At 41.7% G+C, this 19684-nt stretch overlaps 1 protein-coding gene and 1 long non-coding RNA gene across 3 annotated transcripts in view; one reads left to right on the top strand and one right to left on the bottom strand.

Annotated features, from left to right (window-relative positions):
* Positions 1-7949: 7949 nt before the first annotated feature.
* On the bottom strand, positions 7950-19357 carry LOC127685509 (uncharacterized). Its single transcript, XR_007977886.1, has 3 exons — positions 19087-19357; positions 17985-18039; positions 7950-9611 (listed from the first exon to the last, which is right to left on the bottom strand). It is a non-coding gene; the product is annotated as an uncharacterized LOC127685509 (long non-coding RNA).
* The window catches only part of Znf385b (zinc finger protein 385B), a 391151-nt gene continuing 390402 nt past the window's right edge, over positions 18936-19684 (top strand). The window contains exon 1 of one of the 2 annotated variants that reach the window (XM_052182775.1): positions 18936-19357. The gene's annotated coding sequence lies outside the window, so the exon portion shown is untranslated. The remainder of the gene's footprint in view (positions 19358-19684) is intronic. The other variant, XM_052182776.1, reaches the window with a different exon arrangement.

The raw sequence follows: 19684 nt of genomic DNA, 5'->3' as shown, positions 1-19684 counted from the left end.
GTTTTCTATGCTGTGAAAACACATACAAATACAGGCAACTATGGCTATGATAAATCTGTAAATTGTAGATAAATTTAAAGAAATATCAAAATATCTACACACTACATATATGCATATATATGGTCATGATTCCCCAGTGAGCTGTGATGGCAGTTTGCACACCCATAGGGAGCTATGACGATTACTTCCAACAATCTGAGAATGTTCTCAGGAAGCACTGGTACCTCTCACTGTCGTCAGGGGCATCTGGTATTCTGCCCACATTCGCTCAGCACCAATGCCCACATTTTGCACTGAGTTAATTCACACATACTACTCTGAGTGTTCTGACAACTTTTTCTTGGGTTCCTTTGAATTCTCAGCTTGAATGAAAACTAGAACATCACGGGTTGCACATCTTGACTCAAGTATATCCCTGCATAGCTCTTCCGGAGCTCTAGCATGGTCTCTTTCACTATTGAAAAGTGCCATTGACTTTGATCCACTTGCATTCTAGTACTGAAGCTACATACTTTGATTAACTATATGAGATGGTAAATTCAAACCGTTTTTTGCCCCTACTTGAGAGTTTTAGTCTGTAAAACTGTTTGGAGGCTGACAAGATGGCTCAGTAGAAAAAGTATTTGCCATGCATGCCTGGTGACCTGAGTTTAATCCCTAGGACCTATATAAGGTGAAGGTAGAGAAAAAAATTTCACAAAGTCATTCTATGGCCTTCAAACATGTGCCCATGGAACATGCATTCCCTCACATGATTGTACACAGTAATAAGGAATCAGTTCATAACAAAATTTGTTTGAACTAAGGATTCAAAAATATATGTTCCTCTATGTATGTTAGTCCTCAACTATCTGATGGGTAGTTGCTACTATTTTTTTGCAGCAATATCCTATATAAGTAGTATAAATATACCATATAAAATACATACTACACAATAATAATAATAAATATACTATATATTTTAAAATATACTTTATAAAATTTACTTTATATATAAATAAAGTATATATAAAGTATATATATTTATATATATAAAATTTATAAAATATACTTTATAGTATATACCTGCCCTCCAACAAGGTAAGAGATGGTTAACAGGTTTTTCTCAGAATTGAAATTTATTTGAATCAACACATGAATTGTCTCATTTGTATTAGGTTGATACAGATTTATTTTGTTTACCTTCTTTTCCTCAGCATCATCACATAACCCCTATGTGCTGGGGTTTTATGTATGGGCTAATCACACCAAGCTTTAAATGTCACTATTAAAACAAACCAATGAAATCACTATTTTGGAAAAAAGAATGGTAAAAAATTGGATTTTCAAAAACCTAAGTTATACTCAATAGTAGCCCTTATATTTCTCATCCTTTGTAACCTTCAGACCTCAGATTCATAGCATTCAGTTAATCCTGGTTCACCACAGGTCCATTCAAAGCTGACTCATTCATTTACCTAACCATTTATGATAACCAAACTGTTTTGTAGTTAATATTGTACATAATATAATACTAAATTCAAAAGCTATTATAAAGAGCAATTATCACTTAAGAGTGACAACCATCAGTCTGGAATGTTTTGTTTTTTGAATTTGCCAGTAGAAAAGAATAGGGAATTTGCAATGGATTGGGGTAGCTGTGAGTTTGTATCAGAAGGAAGATCACTGGCCGAAAGAGAAACTGCCAATGAGAATATATGGGTTACCAGCACTGACTATAACTGGATTAAAAACTTAAAAGTCTAGAAAGTTGAAGATGCCAAGGACCCAACAGAGAGGGCATTAGCTGAAATACCCAACAAAGACGAGAAAGAAGAACCTGTAGAGACCATATCCAGTGGATAGTCACAGCTCCCATTTGAGGGATGGGGCCACCCACTCACCTCAAAAATAATAATCGAGAATTGCTCCTGTCTAAAGGAAATGCAGGGACAAAGAGTAGAGCAGAGTCTGAAGGAAAGGCCATCCACAGACTTCCCTACCTAGAGATCCATCCTATTTGCAGACACCAAACCCAGACACTATTGCTGATGCCAAGAAGTGCTTGCTGACAGGATCCTGGTATAACTGTCCCCTGAGAGGATCTGCCAGAGCCTGACCAACACAGACGTGCATACATGCAGCCAAACATCGGACTGAGCATGGGGACCCCAATGGAGGAGTTAGGGCAAGGACTGAAGGATCTGAAGGGGTTTGCAAACCCATAAAGAAGAACAACAATATCATCCAACCAGACCCCACAGAATTCCCAGGGACTAAACCACTAACCACAGAGTATACACATGGGGGGAGGGGTAGACCCATAGCTCCAGCTGGATATGGTGCAGAGGATTGCCTTATCTGTCATCTGTCATCAGTGGGAGGGGAAGCGCTTGGTCCTATGGAGGCTCAATGACCCAGCATAGGAGAATGCTAGGGCACTGAAGAGCAAGTGGATGGGCAGGTGAGGTAGCATCCTCATAGAGGCAAGGGTTGGGGGGAAGGGATAAGGGGGTTTGTGGAGGAGAAACTGGGAAGGGGTATAGCATTTGAAATGTAAATAAATAAAATAACCAATAAAATATGGAGAAAGAACTTAAAAGTCAAAAAGTAAACTTGAAAACTTTTGAAAGAAAATTGAGAAGAGTTTTAAAATTAAAATATAAAGTGCTAATTTTGAGAAGGTTGATAAAATTGACTACTCTAAAATTAAGAACTTGGGTTCATCAGGTCATCTCAAGAAAGAAAGAGAGAGGAAACAAAACACAAAACAAGACAAAACAAGACAAAACATGAGGGAAATATTGGCAATACACATCACCAACAAAGATCAGTATCGAAGTTATGTGATGAATTCTCATATGTTAGAAATGATAAATGCTTCCCCTTTTCCTATTTCATTCAGGTGCCCCTGTCCTCTTATTTTCCATCAGTGCTTGATTCCCTCGTTCAATCAACAAGAAGCAAGGAGGAACCTGAACAAGCTCATTTCCTCCAGAGGGAATACTTTTGATCCCAAGATCAAAGCCAACCAAGTCCCAGAATTCTTCCTAGAGCCCAGCGTGCCTGAGACCTTTCCCTGATGAAGCCAACTTACCAGTACCCATTCCCTACCACCCACCTACCCACCCACCCACCCAACAAATAAGTCAACTAACCAACTAACCAACTAACCAACCAACCAACCAACCAATCAACCAACCAACCAAACAATCAACCATCAACTGATTCAGAAAGAATCAGTAAAGAACTGCTTGCAGTGATTATAAACTATCCCCGAGTTCTGGTTTTTCAGATAGCCCATCTACACCTCAACTTTCCCTCAGTGGGAACTCTGCTGCATTTTGCTTTCATAATCTTTCTTTTGCTTGGCTTTTCCATCAAGGTTATAGTGTGATGTTATCTAATGAGTGGGAGTTTATTTCACAGACTGATTGCAAAACAAAGAACTTACTTGCTTTCTTTGTAATCTTTGAAAAATAGGACAGAAGTATGGCTGACTTGCCATGGAAGTAAAAATAAAGAAAGGAGGGCACTTCAAATAAGTAGGTACCTAGGAGAGATCTTAGACAATTTATGCAGACATATGGGAAAGATATAAAAATATCAATTTACAAAGGAATTGGAAAGGAGAAAAAAGCAATGTAAACAAGCCAAATTAAGGGAAGGTGACATATTAGAGTAGAAAAAACAATATGCAGCAGGTTCCCCAAAACATTTCCAATGGCTACACAGTGAACAAAATGACAGCACTGAACGCAGGCAAATAGCTGGACTAATTAGGATTATACACAAGAGATTGCTTGGGAGATAAAATCCCAGATGTGTTTATGCATCCTACTTTAGAAGTAGCAGGTGGAGAAGTACCTTTATCAGGCAACAATTTCCCTGGGACAACAGATGTAGGCAGTTGGGGGGAAAAAGTTACCTGCAAAGAAATTAGACAAGACAGCAATTGCAGATCAGCTATGCTTGTGATGGTTATGAGAGAGGAAGCAAGTGATGATGGAGCTTTGAGTTAGACAGTTGAAGATGCTATCAGGGTCACCAGAGTTTCAGAATGTTCAGAATATAGCAAGGTAGGAAATTCTCTATTCACTGAAGGCTGTAAAAGCTGAGCAGCGATCTCAGTTTGGGTATTTGAGATCCTCCAACTTCTCTATTTACTGAAAAACATCTTATTGAAGGTGATCATTTGTAAATTATAACGTAATTCAAGTATTACTCTCTCACAAATGAGGGGTCAATCGTGTTTTAAATTGAGGCTGTTAAGTTGCTCCTGCACCTGAAAAATCCTAATTATAAATCTGAGTTGTGGACAAGGTACTTTTGTAGCATGGATTCTAATGACAACATTTCAGCATAATTATCTTACATTTGCTCCTCAGGTGCTTTTGTCGGATTGTGTTTTGTGTACAAATGTAGATGACATCTGTTGCCTGGAGGACAGGTGTAATTCCAATCACATTAACATTAAGTCAAACCAGAAATATATCCCACATCTTGTACATGTGTGCATAAACATATCGGTTACTCATTGTACCATCCATGCAAGGCCTCATGACGATATCATGGATGTAAGGCATGGGGGTTTTGGACTCTGAAGATATGGTTCTGAGTCCAGATTTTGTCATGTACTTGTTGAGCAATGCGGGGTAAATCAGAGATTCTTCCGTACAGCTCATCTAGTAAATGGAGTTAGAGTTGAGTGTGAGGGTGGGGTGTCTCCTTATATTCTGTGTGTGAGAAATTTTGATCACATCTAAGACAATACTTTAAGATCACTAACGACCAAAATGAGGCTAATCTAAGAGAATAAACACTCCCAATGTTGATGATGTTGGGAGTAGACAGAGGCTTGATGGTCATGGCTGAAGGGAAGGTGAGAAACTACAGCTCACACACTGGGGCAACCTTTTCCCAGAAGTTTGTTGCCCTTGCAAGCCAAAGTAGAAAAGGAGGTTGCTGTTGGTTGTTACTGTTGTGTTTTGCTTTACTGGGTCACTATCACTCTATTTAGCCTAGGCAAGGCTGGAACCAACCCATCATCCTTTTGCCCACACTGCCTCATGCTGTGATTACAGGTATATACTACCATATCTGGCTAAAGTAGGTGCGTTTTTGTTTTTTGTTTTTTTCCGAGACAGGTTTCTCTGTATATCCTTGGCTGTCCTGGAACTCACTCTGTAGACCAGGTTGGCCTCGAACTCAGAAATCGGCCTGCCTCTGCCTCCCAGAGTGCTGGGATTACAGGTGTGTGCCACCACGCCCGGCTCTAGAGTAGGTGTTTAAACAAGAGACCTTGTCTTAGTTAGGGTTTTACTGCTGTGAACAGATACCATGACCAAGGCAACTCTTATAAGGACAACATTTCATTGGGACTGGCTTACAGGTTTAGAGATTTGGTCCAGTATCATCAAGATGGGAGCATGGCAGTGTCCAGGCAGGCAAGGTACAAGAGATGCTGAGAGTTCTACATCTTCATCTGAAGGCTGCTAGGAGAAGATTAGTTTCCAGGCAGTTAGGACTAGGGTATTAGAGCCACACCCTCTGTGACACACCTACTCCAATAGGGACTGTTACTTGTGTGTTATTATATGCTATGCTTGACTCTAACTCACCTCAAAGTATGGTGAGCAGGTACTTGAAATATTAAATATGTACTAATGACAAGGAAACAAACAAGATAACAGCTTTAGGGAAATGGAAGAGAAAAGACACTTTTCTGTGTTTCAGTTGGTTTTGTTTTGGATATATTGATTTTTTAAGATTGTGTAGTGGGTACTACAGAGGAGAGGCTATTCTCTCAAGTGATGGAGCCAGTCTAGAGGCAACAAAGCTAAGGCTGTCCTGTGAGAAGCAAGAGAATTGGACATTGAGAATACATGAGTGTGAGTGCCTCGGTGAGAAAAAGAAAAACTCCGAGGTGTTTTCTGTGGTGAGGAAGAAAGTTGATGATGCTCCTCCCACCAGGCTCTGCACTCTGGGAATTAAAGAGTTAAGCCTTGCCTGCTGTATTAGAGGGCAAGTTTGCTACTTGGATTTAGCTGACTGCCTAATTAATAGAGGGTAAGAAATAGATAGTTGAAAGGCACCTGAGGTAGGGATATCAGGATGTCAGCAGCAATGAAAAGTGAAGACAGAATGTGACCTACAGGTTAAGGAGAGGAGAGCGGGAGCTCAGAGTCAGGCTCGAGTGGAGTTGTTCTTTTGTTCTGTGTGCAAGACAAAAATGGTATGCTGATCCCTCCCCCACCCAGCTCTCACCTCAAGTGACCCATCATGACGCTACACTTTTTTTTTCTTCGTCTTCTTCTTTAAATGGAAGAAGTTAAGCAGGGATCTGGGCAGGCAGCTTTTAAAAACTGCTTGAAAGAAAAAAAGAAGTTTTGAAATAAAGACGAGGAAAACTAATACAGTGAATTTGGAATCACTGAAAGGAAACAGGAATGGTTGGATTTCTCCAGAAACAGCAGGGCTGTGTTGAGAGACACAAGCTAATAGTGAAACTAATCTAGGTCTGGGCTACAACAGTTACTAGTGATGACAACCAATGGAGCTGTGTTTCAGGATTCTCAGACAGTTTTAGTGGGGTTCTACTGCTATCCAAGGTAGGCTGTGGTGTGTCTAGCTGTAGTAATCTGTCTGTCTGTCTCTGTCTGTCTGTTTGTCTCTGTGTGTGTGTGTGTGGTGTGTGTGTGTGTGTGTGTGTGTGTGTGTGTGTGTGTGTGTGTGTGTGTAAGCCATAGGCTGAAATTAGGTGTCTTATTTATTTACCTACCTATTTACTTAATATCTATTTATAGGCAAGCTCTTACTGAACCTGGAGCTTGCCATTTTGGCTACACTGGCTGGCCAGCAACCCCTCCTGGTACTCCTCCCAGTGTTATGGTTACAAACACATAGCACACCTGGCTATTTTTTATGTGGCTACTGACTGGCTGTCTGAACCCAGGTGCTTGCATATCAACCACCTCATAGGTATACTGAGCCATGCACCCAGTCCTCCATGCAATTGCTTTTAAGGAGATTTTATTAGTTTTACAACAAACATTAGGCCGCAAATACAAATAACTTCCACTAATAAGAAGATAAGTGATGCATAGTGTATTAACTTACTTTATCATTTATTGTAGCACTGCTGGGTATTTAGTTTCCTCAGGATGCTTTCAAACCACGACTCAGTGAGTGTCTTTGTACATACAGCTTTGCCTCTGCATCCTAGTGCATTTCTAAGATAATGTGGATTTGCTGTGTCGAAGCACATGCACACTAATAAAGTAACTTCCTGAGAGGCTATCTCAATTTACAGCCCCATCAATAGTGCATGAGTGTATGCTCCATTGTTTAATAGTCTCATATAACATAACCACATCTTAGAGTGTTGGCAAAAAAAAAAAACAAAAAAAAAACCCTCTTTGCCTTTCATTTTAAATTCAGAAAAATTTAACATATGTGAAAGAAATCTCAGATGGTACATACCAGAAAGTACAATATGCCAATGCATCTAAGTATATATAAAGAAACTTTTATAGTGTGCTTGAAATGTTATATATCAATCAGAACTTCCGGAAATCAATGAATATGGATGGCTTTCTCAATGTAGTCAATCTCTTATTCTCTGATTTATTTTGTTTTTGTGGTGATATATATCTTTCCTTTTCGCTTCTTTGTAGTTTTGTGTGTGTGTGTGTGTGTGTGTGTGTGTGTGTGAACTAGAGGACAACTTTAGGTATCATTCTGAGGAACACTGCCAAAGCATTTTTTTTTTTTTTTTGGCTTGCATTGGCCTGGAGCTCACGGGGTAGAGTAGCTTGTAAGTACCAGTGATCTTCCTATTTTTGCCTTCCCCATTTTTTTGGAAGTAGTGTGCAACCAAAACTGGTCTCTTATATGAATTCTACAGATGGAGCAGGTCCTCACACTTCTGTGGGATAACAGCTTCACTGACGGAGCCCTCTCTCCCCAGCTCCATTTCTCTTTCTTGAAGCCACAGTAAATAATTTTTCACATCACCATAAAATTCAAATAAACATCAATAAGAAGAGCTTCAAAATGTTTGTTTAATGAGATTTATTTACTGGGACTTGTTCTGACCCTTTTTGGCAGTCTTCAGTTTTCCCAATCGTTCATGAAGCTCTGATAAATAGTTTTTGGTGTGTCACCCTCCTCACACATTCAGGGTTATTTCTGTAAGATTGAGTTTGGGATCAAAATGATCTCCTGAGTAACTAGGAGAGACTATTTTAGGTCTTTGGAGAATATGGTAAGCTCCATTTGGAAACACTGTCGCAAAGAACAAGGTCCCCACGCCATATCTTTACCAGAACTTCTTCATAGCTTGCTCACTCCTGTGGTGCTTACTCTCTCAAGCTGTTTTAGTGCTCACCAAATACTGTGTATATCTGTCCTTTGTCTGCAAAGAATTTGCCCTCAAGTGTATATTTCCTTCTTGGCCATGACCCAGCAGAGGTAGTGGGGAAAAAAAAAAGAGAAAAGTTATTAGGATATGGGGGAAGTGGACCTGTTCAGCAATTGTTCTTTGAGGGCAAGCTCAGTCTTCCTTGTCAGCAGTTCAGTCCCATAGCAAACTCTAAATACGAATCAGCAGCTTCAGTCCAGTGCTTTTGGCAGGCAGACACCATACAGGAACCAGCATCTGTAGTTCACTCCTGAGGAAACAGCAAAGCTTGCCAAAGGGGGTGGGGGTGGGGGCGGCTGTGGAAGTGGGACCTGGCACGCTGCTTCAGGAACCTCAGGATCAGTTCTTTGGCGAGTTTCTCTCAATGCTGGAGGCCTTGACAACACTATGCAAGGCTAACCAACACACGCCTATTGTAAGCAAAGGATAGCAAGGCGGAGCAAACCAAACCAATGTTCTCCCTCCTGCTGTCTGTGGGGTCATATTTATACTCCTTCATGACTTGTCCTTTCCTGTGTCTTCTATAGGGAAACATCCTTTCGCCTGTGTCTGCTTCAGGAACACATTCTTTTAGGTATTTGTTTTAGCAAGGCATCCTTTCACTGGTGTGCCCCAGCAAAACATCATTTGACCCAATTGACTTTCCAAATAAACCAGAACTTTCCACTGGTGATGTTAGCACATCCCAAACTCACTGATTCTCTTTCCTCTTCTGTAAGATGATGTTAATATTTTCTCCATCGTAGCGATCTTACATGGCACAATAGAATACAGCACAGATGGTGCCCGGAACATGGCACTCGCCAGTAAGGACAAAGCATTAAGACATTCATCAATGTGGTAAATTCAACATTATCACAAAGGTCAACATGAAAACTATTTAAAGGTACAGTTTGAACCCAAAGGATTTAGGTCTTTTTATTCCTCTCTCTCTTTTTTTAAAAGATTTATTTATTTAATTTGTGTATATGAGTTCACTGTTGCTGTCTTCAGACACACCAGAAGGGGGCATTGGATCCCATTACAGATGGTTGTGAGCCACCATGTGGTTTCTGGGAATTGAACTCAGGATCTCTGGAAGAGTCGGTGCTCTTTACTACTAAGCCATCTCGCCAGCCAAGGATCTAGGTCTTCAGAGAATTCTTCATGTTTACATCTCCATAGTGAGTTAAATGCACCAGGGATTCAAAAACTAAGCCTAGGAAAGAAACTGTTTTTGAAAAGAGTATTAGCACATTTTCATCAGACCTTTAAAGGCGGAGTAAAATCAAATCTGCACATGCAGTTCAAAGACAATTAATTTTTTTATATTGTCTTAGAATGAAGAGTCACATGGGAATGTATGCAAGCAGCCTAATCATTTTGTGATCTAATCAGGGGAGGACTCGGGGTGTTATGAAATTCTGTAACCTTCATTTCAAGGCCCAGGACTGTGCTGGCTATGGGACAGATACATAGCAAGAGGTATTGTTTTCACTGCAACGCTGTGGCTAGGGTCTGGAAGGAATCTTTTTGTAATATGTAATATTAATCACCGCTGGACACAAAAGATACTACCATTTCAGAGAGGGGGACAAGAGTGCCATTGTCTACCACCAAGTCCATGAGAGCTCAAGGAATACAGTTTGTTTTAATGAGGAAGGGGTGAAAATGGAATTCAGACATACTTGGGAAGAATATGTAGACAATGAACTTAAACATATTATATTATTGTATATCATATTATTATATATTATATTATATACCACAATGTGCAAATATGGAGGGTTCAATTAGTGATTTATGTGGCCTTTCTCTGCAAAGATCATTGAATTAAAGAAAAAAGGGTGAAAAGAAACTGAATCTCCATTTAAAATATAATTATAGGCCAAGAGGGCAATTCTTTTTCAAAGAATACTAATGATTCATATAAAAACAACCCCCAAGACAGAAGAAAAAGACAACAACTTGGCTCAGGAAAAAAGCTTGAGGTATAAGTTTTTTTTTTTTTCTGTCTTCACCTTCTGAATACAGACACTAGAGTTAGATTTAAAAGATAATGCAGTTAGACTCAAATACAAACTGACACAGTACAAATAACTTTAAGATTCTCAGTCTTGTCTAAAACAAATGCCTCCACATTTTGTTTATTGATCGTTGTAAAGGTAGATGTGCAGTTCAAGTCAGAACTTCCGTAGAAAAGCCAACACACTGACCTTAAAGGTCTAACGATGTTTTTACTTTTAAGTAGATGTATGAGAAAGGGATACTGAAAATTACCTGGTCAATAAAGCCACAACAATGTTTGTTTCAATTCATCAGTATCTATCTTGAATGAGCAGAGATCCTTAATTAATGTAAGTGTGGCCTCATGTATCGCCCAGTGGGTAAAAGTACTTGCCACTGAGCCCAAGACTGGAATTCCACCTCTGTCCAGCTCTGTAACCTATGGTGGAGGAGACCAACTCCCACAAAGTTGCCCACATGCATGGCATGTGCACCCGATCCCCAATAAATAAATATAGCTGAATACAAATAGTAATTCATTGTCACAGGATTGTTCCTGTCCTGTACATTAAGGTTGTGGGAGGCCTATGATTGGACAGGGAAAAGGGAAGCAGAGCTAAGAGTGGCAGAGACAGGGAGAAGTCAGAGGACGAGGAGGGCAGTGGAGAGAAAGGAAGATGTCAGCCGAGGTGAATCAGCATGGCTATGACCAGCCACAGGTTGTCATGACGTCATAAAGGTTAGAATATTGGGATAAGTTGTCTAATCTAAGTGGGCAGCTTTTATCATTATCAATTGGTTCCAAAATTATTGTTTTGGCATCTAATGTATTGAGAATTTATTGATATATAAATCTGATTGGTTAACTATAAGCATTGAGTCTTGTTTTTATTGGGTTACTGGGTATTGTGTTATCACACAGCAAGGATGGTGGATCTATTTGGTTATTGGAATGTGGAACAAAGCCGGCAGGACCCGGCAGGGGCATAGTGTTGTGACCCGCCAGTGCCAGTACTAGTGCAAGAACATGCTAGGTAGGTTTTTAAATATTTCCCACAACAATTAATGTTATTTTTAACAGATACTTTATTTTACCTCAATCTGAGTTAAGGTTTTAAAAAATACAGTTTCTAAGACTCAGATTTCATTAATTTCTTATAAATTGTGGAAATTGAAAGGAAGCAGAAGATCTTCTAGCATTTGTAGGAATGCATATCTTGTTCCAAAAAGAATAAGATAAAAAATTTTCTCAGCTAAATATGAATGACTACAGTTCAGTGAAGTAGAAGTTTCTGGTTGTGTCATGTGATGCAGACTCGAGTGGTGTTTTTCTGTGGCAAGACTCCTGGGAGGACACATGATGTTTAGAGAGAGTATAAATAGGACTTAGTGACAGTGACCGGGTTCCTGCATAACTAGCTGTGCAACTCATAACTGGTCTCTCATCCTCACTGATTTTTACCTTATTGAGAGAGGCAGAGAACTCCTGCCATTCTGGCTGTTCCTCGTGCCAATTTGGCAGAGGCCTGGTGGTTTCTGAGAGATCCTGCCAATATTCCTGATTCCTGTTTGGTGACACTTTTGAACTGGACTGCTGGTATCCTGACAAACAAGATTGGAATAACCCAAAAGAACTACTGCTAAACAGGTCCACACCCCCTTGTCCTATTTACCATCTTTTCTCCCCTACCTTTGGACAGTGGGCTGGAAGAGGCGGGTTGAAATGTTGAGAACCCTTATTAAAATATATTTTGAAAAATCTAAGCCTAGGTGCTGAAGAGATGGTTCAATACACAGAAATCCATCGATGTAATCCACTATATAAACAAACTCAAAGAAAAAAACATCATTTCTCTAGATGCACAGAAAGCATTTGACAAAATCCAATATCTCTTCATGATAAAAGTCTTGGAAAGATCAGGAATTCAAGGCCCATACCTAAACATAGTAAAAGTGATATACAGCAAACTAGGAGCCAACATCAAACAAAATGGGGAGAAACTTGAAGCAATCCTACTAAAATCCAGGACTAGACAAGGGTGCCCACTCCCTCCCTCCTTCCCTTCCTCCCTATTCAATATAGTACTCCAAGTCCTAGCCAGAGCAATTAGACAACAAAAGGAGATTAAAGGAATACAAATTGGAAAGGAAGGAGTCAAAATATCACCATTTACAGATGATAGGATAGTATACTTAAGTGACCCCCAAAATTCTACCAGAGAACTACTAAATCTGATAAAGAACTTCAGCAAAGTGGCTGGATATAAAACTAACTCAAATCGCTTCTCGGCCTTTTGGCTAAGATCAAGTGTAAAATTAGCTCAAATCCGTAGCCTTCCTATACTCAAAGGATAAACAGGCTGAGAAAGAAATTAGAGAAACAACTCCCTTTGTAATAGTCACAAATAATATAAAATACCTTGAAGTATTTTAGTGAAACAATACTTGTTTCACTAAACAAGTGAAAGATCTCTATGACAAGAACTTCAAGAGTCTGAAGAAAGAAAGTGAATAAGATCTCCGAAGATGGAAAGATCTCTCAGGCTCATGGATTGGCAGGATTAATATAGTAAAAATGGCCATCTTGTCGATAGCAATCTACAGATTCAATGTAATTCCCATCAGAATTCCAATTCAATTCTTCATAGAGTTAGAAAGAGCAATTTTCAAATTCATCTGGAGCAACAAAAAACCCAAGACATCAAAAATTATTCTCAACAATAAAAGAACTTCTGGGGGAATCATCATGCCTGACCTCAAACTGTATTACAGAGCAATAGTGATAAAAACTTCATAGTATTGGTACAGTGATAGGTAGGTAGATCAATGGAACAGAACTGAAAACCCAGAAACGAACCCACACACCTATGGTCATTTGATCTTTGACAAGGGAGCTAAAAACATCCAGTGGGGAAAAGACAGCATTTTTAAGCAATGGTGCTGGTTCAACTGGCAGTCAACATGTAGAAAAATGCAAATTGACACATTCTTATCTCCTTGTACAAAGCTCAAGTCCAAGTGGATCAAGGACCTCCACATAAAACCAGATACACTGAAACTAATAGAAGGGAAAGAGGAGAAGAGCCTCGAACACATGGGCACAGGGGAAAATTTCCTGAACAGAACATCAATGGCTTATGCTTTAAGATCAAGAATTGACAAATGGTACCTCATAAAATTGCAAAGCTTCTGCAAGGCAAAGGATACTGTCAACAGGACAAAATGGCAACCCACAGATTGGTAAAAGATCTTTACCAACCCTACATCTGATAGAGGGCTAATATCCAATATATACAAGGAACTCAAGAAGATAGACTCTAGAGAACCAAATAACCCTATTTAAAAATGGGATACAGAGGTAAACAAAGAATTCTCAACTGAGAACTACTGAATGGCTGAGAAGCACCTAAAGAAATGTTCAACTTCTTTGGTCATCAGGGAAATGCAAATCAAAACAACCCTGAGATTCCACTTCACACCAGATTACACCTCACACTTAGTCAGAATGGCTAAGATCAAAAACTCAGGTGACAGCATGTACTGGCAAGGATGTGGAGAAAGAGGAACACTCCTCCATTGTTGGTGGGATTGTAAGCTGCTATATCCACTCTGGAAAGTAGTCTGGCCCTCAGAAAATTGGACATAGTATTACATGAGGAACCAGCTATACCGCTCCTGGGCATATACCCAAAAGATTCTCCAACATATAACAAGGACACATGCTCTACTATGTTCATAGCAGCCTTATTTATAATATCCAGGAGCTGGAAAGAACCCAGATGTCCTTCAACAGAGGAATGGATAAAGGAAATGTGGCACATTTACATAATGGAGTACTACTCAGCTATTAAAAACAATGAATCCATGAAATTCTTAGGCAAATGAATAAAACTACAAAGTATCATCCTGACTGAGGTAACCCAATCACAAAACAACATTCATGGTATGCACTCACTGATTAGTGGATATTGGCCCAAAAATTCGGAATACCCAAGATACAATTCACAGACCACATGGAGCTCAAGAAGAAGGAAGACCAAAGTATGGATACTTTGATCCTTCTTAGAAATGGGAACAAAATACTTATGGGAGCAAATATGGAGACAAAGTGCAGATCAGAGACTGAAAGTAAGGCCATCCAGAGACTGTCTGACCTGGGGATTCATCCCGGATAGTCACCAAACTCTGACACTATTGTGGATGCTAAGAAAGGCTTGCTGAAAGGAGCCTTATATAGCTCTCTCCAAAGAGGCCCTGCCAGAGCCTTACAAATACAGAGTTGGATGCTCGCAGCCAACCATTGCACTAAGTGTGGAGTCCCCAAGTGGAGGAGTTAGACAAAGCCTGAAGGAGCTGAAGGGGTTTGCAAACCCATAGAGAACTATATCAACCAACCAGACCCTCCAGAGTTCCCAGGGACTAAGCCACCAACCAAGGAGTACACATGACTCTGGCTGGATATGTAACAGAGGATGGCCTTGTTATCGATCAATGGGAGGAGAGGTTCTTGGTCCTATGAAGGTTCAATAAATGCCCCAGTGTAGGGGAATTGAGGGCTGGGAGTAGGGAGTGGGGGATGGTTGAGGCACACCCCCATGGAAGCAGTGGGGTTGGGATAGGGGGTTTCCAGGAGGGGAGAAACACTTGAAATGTAAATAAATAAACATAAATAAATACATGAAAGAAAAATCTAAGCCTGGGGCCTGGAGAGATGGCTCAGTAGTTAAGAAGAGAACTGACTGCTCTTCCAGAGGTCCTGAGTTCAATTCTCAGCAACCACATAGTAGCTCACAATCATCTGAAATGGGATCTGATGACCTCATCTGGTGTGTCTGAAGACAGCTACAGTGTACTCATATACTTAAATAAATAAATCTTTAAAAAAATAAGAAAGAAAAATCTAAGCCTACAGCCTAGGAACATCTGGATGTCGTCTTCTATCATAAAAGTGCTAACTTGAACTTGTATTGTCACAGAACAAAATAGACTCATAAGTTAATGCCTTTACCAAATACATTGGTGGGAGCAGCAGGTAGCCACATTACAGCAACATCAGATAGCCAGATAGGGGAAAACCTGCCATAGGTTTTAGATGCAATCTGATGACATTCTTAGCTTTGGCATTGTTGGTAGCTAGGACGGCCAAGTCTATATAGTGATACATTGACTTAAGAGTCGAGAGAATATTAGATCAGATACAGAAGTTGATGGTTAATGACTGTTAAGGGGACTAATGAGAGCCCAAGATAATGTTGGCTTTCTGTCTGCAGCATTCCAACTCTCTGTAATCATGAAGTTCAATTCAGTCAGTTGGTCTGTAGAACTTTAGCCTAGGAATGGCCTCTCCTTTTCAGGGCTTGCAAATGTAATTCAGTATCTGATTGAAAATATTCTATTCTACTGTCTTTCAAGCTGTAACCTGCTCTAACAAAACCAGGCACATATAGTTTCATTTCTAGGACACTGTAGACTTATTGTCAAATATGGATATAAACCTCTCATTTATTTCCCAAATATTTAATAAAAAATTATAATAAATACTTGTGACATATATTTTGAAATTTAAAAGATATTTTTAATTTGTTTTTGTCTTCAGGATAATGCTGTAAAGAAGATATCTTTATTCTCCTATGTTAATGATGAAGAAAGTAGGTCAGAGAGGTGGTTCAGCAGGTAAGGGCACTTGCTATGAAGCCCGGTGACCTGGTGACCTGAATTCAATACTCAGGTGAAAAGAGAGAACTGAGTCCCACTAGTTATCCTCTGACTTCTACATATACCATGTCAAGCACACACACACACACACACACACACACACACACACATACACACAAAGTTTTTAAAAGGTGGCTTTTAGAGAGTAATGCTAGCCAAGTGCATGGCCAGAACTCAAGCCTTCCCCCATGGGAACTCTTTTTTCTTCATCATGAAACAGTGAAGCCATCCCAAGATAATCACTGAGGCTTCCTAGTGGAGTGGAAAGTGAAATAGGATTTATACAACACAGTGAAGGGTTTCATAGCACCCAGAGAGGCAATGAGAGAAATGAGAAATGTGAGATATATATCCATCAATCAATGGTGTCTTGGGTTTTTATGTGATTTCCATGTACCATGACTTTCCAAAACTGCAGTCTTGCATTGAGACAGGCTGCTGTTATCAGTCGGGTACCACAGAATGGAAGTCCTAAGCTGGAAAGCTGTACCTAAAGTTTAGATTCTGGCTTTATGTTGCTTGACAAAGTGGCTTTCAAAGTATGTTCCCATGCCCAAGAACGGAGTCTTACTGATGGCTGCAAAGAAATATATAATGTTAACAGGAGCTTGTTTTATAAGATAATGTGCTGTGTGTAAGTTCACATGTACTATTGCATCATAAAACCAAGTGATTTCTAAAGCTTTCAAATCAGTTGATGGCCTGTTTATCACTAATATCCACTGGGCAGGAGGATTAACAAGATTACTGTAAAGGAGTTGGACTACATTTAGTATGGTTTTTAGGGAATACTTAGGAACCACTTAACTCATAAACACAAATTGGAGCAAGACTTAAACGAACCTCTTTCTGCTCTGATCCTTCCAGTGAGGGGGTGTCTCCATGATGTGCTAGCTTGGTGTGTTGCTATCCGGATGCTCCTAGTTTAGGGTGACAGATCTCTGTTACTAAACAATAGTTTTTAAGAAAAAGTCAGCTGGGCCAGAAAACCAGGTCTCCTATGTTAATAGCACACAGCTCTGGAAAAGCATAGTCAATGCCAAATTTGCCAACAGACAATCATACTTTCGAAGGGAAGCTTAGGTTTAATTTAATTTTCCCTATAAATCTTTAGGTTTACAGTTGTTTCCATATTGAAGTGTATTTTCTGGGAAGGTGTACCAATTGTTTTGGGATGTGAGCTTCTAGAAGCCATCATCTTGCCTTGGTTAAGGGACATGAAGGACATAGCTCTTTATCTCTTAAGTCACAGGTTAAAAAAATTGAGACTTGTCTGCAAATATTTTATGCTTCTTTCAGCTATTGTTAGGAATTGCAACCCTCAAATTATTTTCTACCATACATCTCAGCTATAAGTGATTAAAAATAGACAGAGGAGAGGAGGATATAGTTGCAGCTTGCAGGACATAAAAACTGCACATTCTGCTAAACTGTGCAAGTCATGGGAAGCACTTCTCACAGGTGTTCAGTCCATAGGGCTTGCTCATTTTTTTTCCCTCCAAGAACAGTCAAAAGTGTCGGGTGGAGGCCTCCAGAAGCACCCTGGCCCCCTGCACCTTAGATTTATGGGAATGCTAATACTTGTGAGGTCTGTAGTATCAGCCACACCACTTTCAACTCTCAAGTGCAAGGGCCTGGAAGCTGGGTGTCTTGCCCATAGAATTTCCTGCTGCTCTCAGTTTGCCAGAACTCCATTCTCAGCACTCATAAAATGCTTACTTTCAATATAACCTTCAGGGACAGGAAGATATGTCATGGCCATAACTTTTAAAAAGGACTCTACAAACAATTATAGTTCTTCATGTTCTTTTTGGGGTTATGAATTTTGTAGCTTGCCTCCTGTAGTTATTTTGATTAGAGGTAGTAGTAATAATAAACATACCGTTTGGGTCTGTCTTTAGTAGAGCGAGCCAGGCCAACTAGAAGAGGTCTGGATTCTAAAAATATAAAGACCATCAGTCAGATTAATGTCCCTTCTCACGCTGGTTACCTCAGGTGCGCTGGCGCCTGCAATAAGCTGACATTCCATGGTGGATTTTAAAAAAATAAGAAAAAAAGACAGAAAAAGAAAAGCAAGCTGCTCCTTCAGAAGGCTCCAGAATGCAGTGAGTGTGCATTCGTCAGATCTCAAACCCACCCCGGAAGCAGCACTAGCTTTGGCTGGACTCGAAGATATTTACTCTGGACACTATGCCAAGACATTAACAGCTGCCGGATTAATTATTTATGGCCTTTATGTCAATCATCTAAGACAAGATCCAAAGAAAAATATTTTAAAGTCGAGTCATCTGATTAAAAAAAAATCTTTGCTGCCTACCACAGTTCCCTTGTCATTTGTTACTCTTGAATTTCTTCCTGAAGAAGTCATCTCAGAAGACTGAGCCGTTAAAATTATGCTCCTTCCCCCCAGTGTTTTCTTTGAAGTGCTCTCCGTCGCAGAAATAAGCGCCCTGGCTGTGTCTACACTATTTTCAGGAGATCGCTTACACCGGGGAACCCCTGACACGGTTTAGTTTTGGAAACTTCAATCAGCAGCGAGGTCTGGCAGTGGGAGCAGGCGAGCCCCTCCGTCGTGCACGAGCCTCGCCGCAGGTCCTGGGCTGCGAAGCCCCGGGCCCCCGCGGAGGAGGCTGCTCTGTGTCGCCCGCCAGCCCGGAGCTGCACGCGCGGGCAGAGCCCATACTTGGTAGCGAGCATCTCCAAGAAGAGTTTCAGTCCGCTCGGCCAATAGGTGACACGTCGGCCCCCGCGCGCGCGAGGTTGGCATCCAGCCTTGGGGAACCCCCACCACCACCCTCCGACCCCTGCTGGAGGCTGAGGGGCGCGTGGGACCTGGTGACCAAGGCGGCTTCCGAGGCAGCGCCGCCCCCGGGGCGTCTCCGCGACGTTCCCCACCCCGGCCGCAGCATCCCGCGCCCAGCGCCTCGCTGGTCCTCACGCTTGTCCCCGTGTGGCCCGCACAGACTCGGGCACACGCCCCTCACCTGGGCGAGGCCGGGCGCGCAGGCGCCGAGCGTGGAGACCGCGAGCGGCCGCTCAGCCCGCGCTCCCGCTGGGTCGGACAGTTCCGGGGGCCCGCGGCGCTGAGCTGTCGCCGGCGCCACCGCCCCGGGCTGCCGCAGACCGCGGGAGAGCGTCTGCGCGGAGCTCCAGCGCAGCCCTGGCGGGAGCGCCGCCTCCCAGGCGCCGGCCACATCCCCCCGGCCTCAGGAGCGGCTGCCCCGCGCACCCGCCGCCCGCTGCCCGCGCGCAGAGGTAAGCCTGGGGCCAGCAGCCCCGCGCCGCGTCCGCGCCTCTCCCCGCCGCCTCCGCCCAGGCGAGGGACGGAGTTTGCGCCGCGTCCCGCCGCCCCACTTGTAGAGGCGGGCGCCCGGACGCTGCCCCGGCCACAGAGTCGAGGCTCCCCCTAACCCCTCGAGTCAAGGAGTAGGACGTGGAAGCTCGACGGGCAAGGAGTCCCCAGCGTGGGCTCAGAGAAGCCAGGATGGAAGGGGAGCATAGAGGTAGACAGGGGGACAAGGAAAGCCTAGTAGGGGTCAGTGGCAGCGCCTCTGCCCTCCCGGAGACTCCGGGGGTTTGCAG

Source organism: Apodemus sylvaticus, chromosome 5 (genome assembly GCF_947179515.1).
Source record: "Apodemus sylvaticus chromosome 5, mApoSyl1.1, whole genome shotgun sequence".
NCBI lineage: Eukaryota > Metazoa > Chordata > Mammalia > Rodentia > Muridae > Apodemus > Apodemus sylvaticus.
This window is presented reverse-complemented; position numbering and strand designations above follow the sequence as displayed.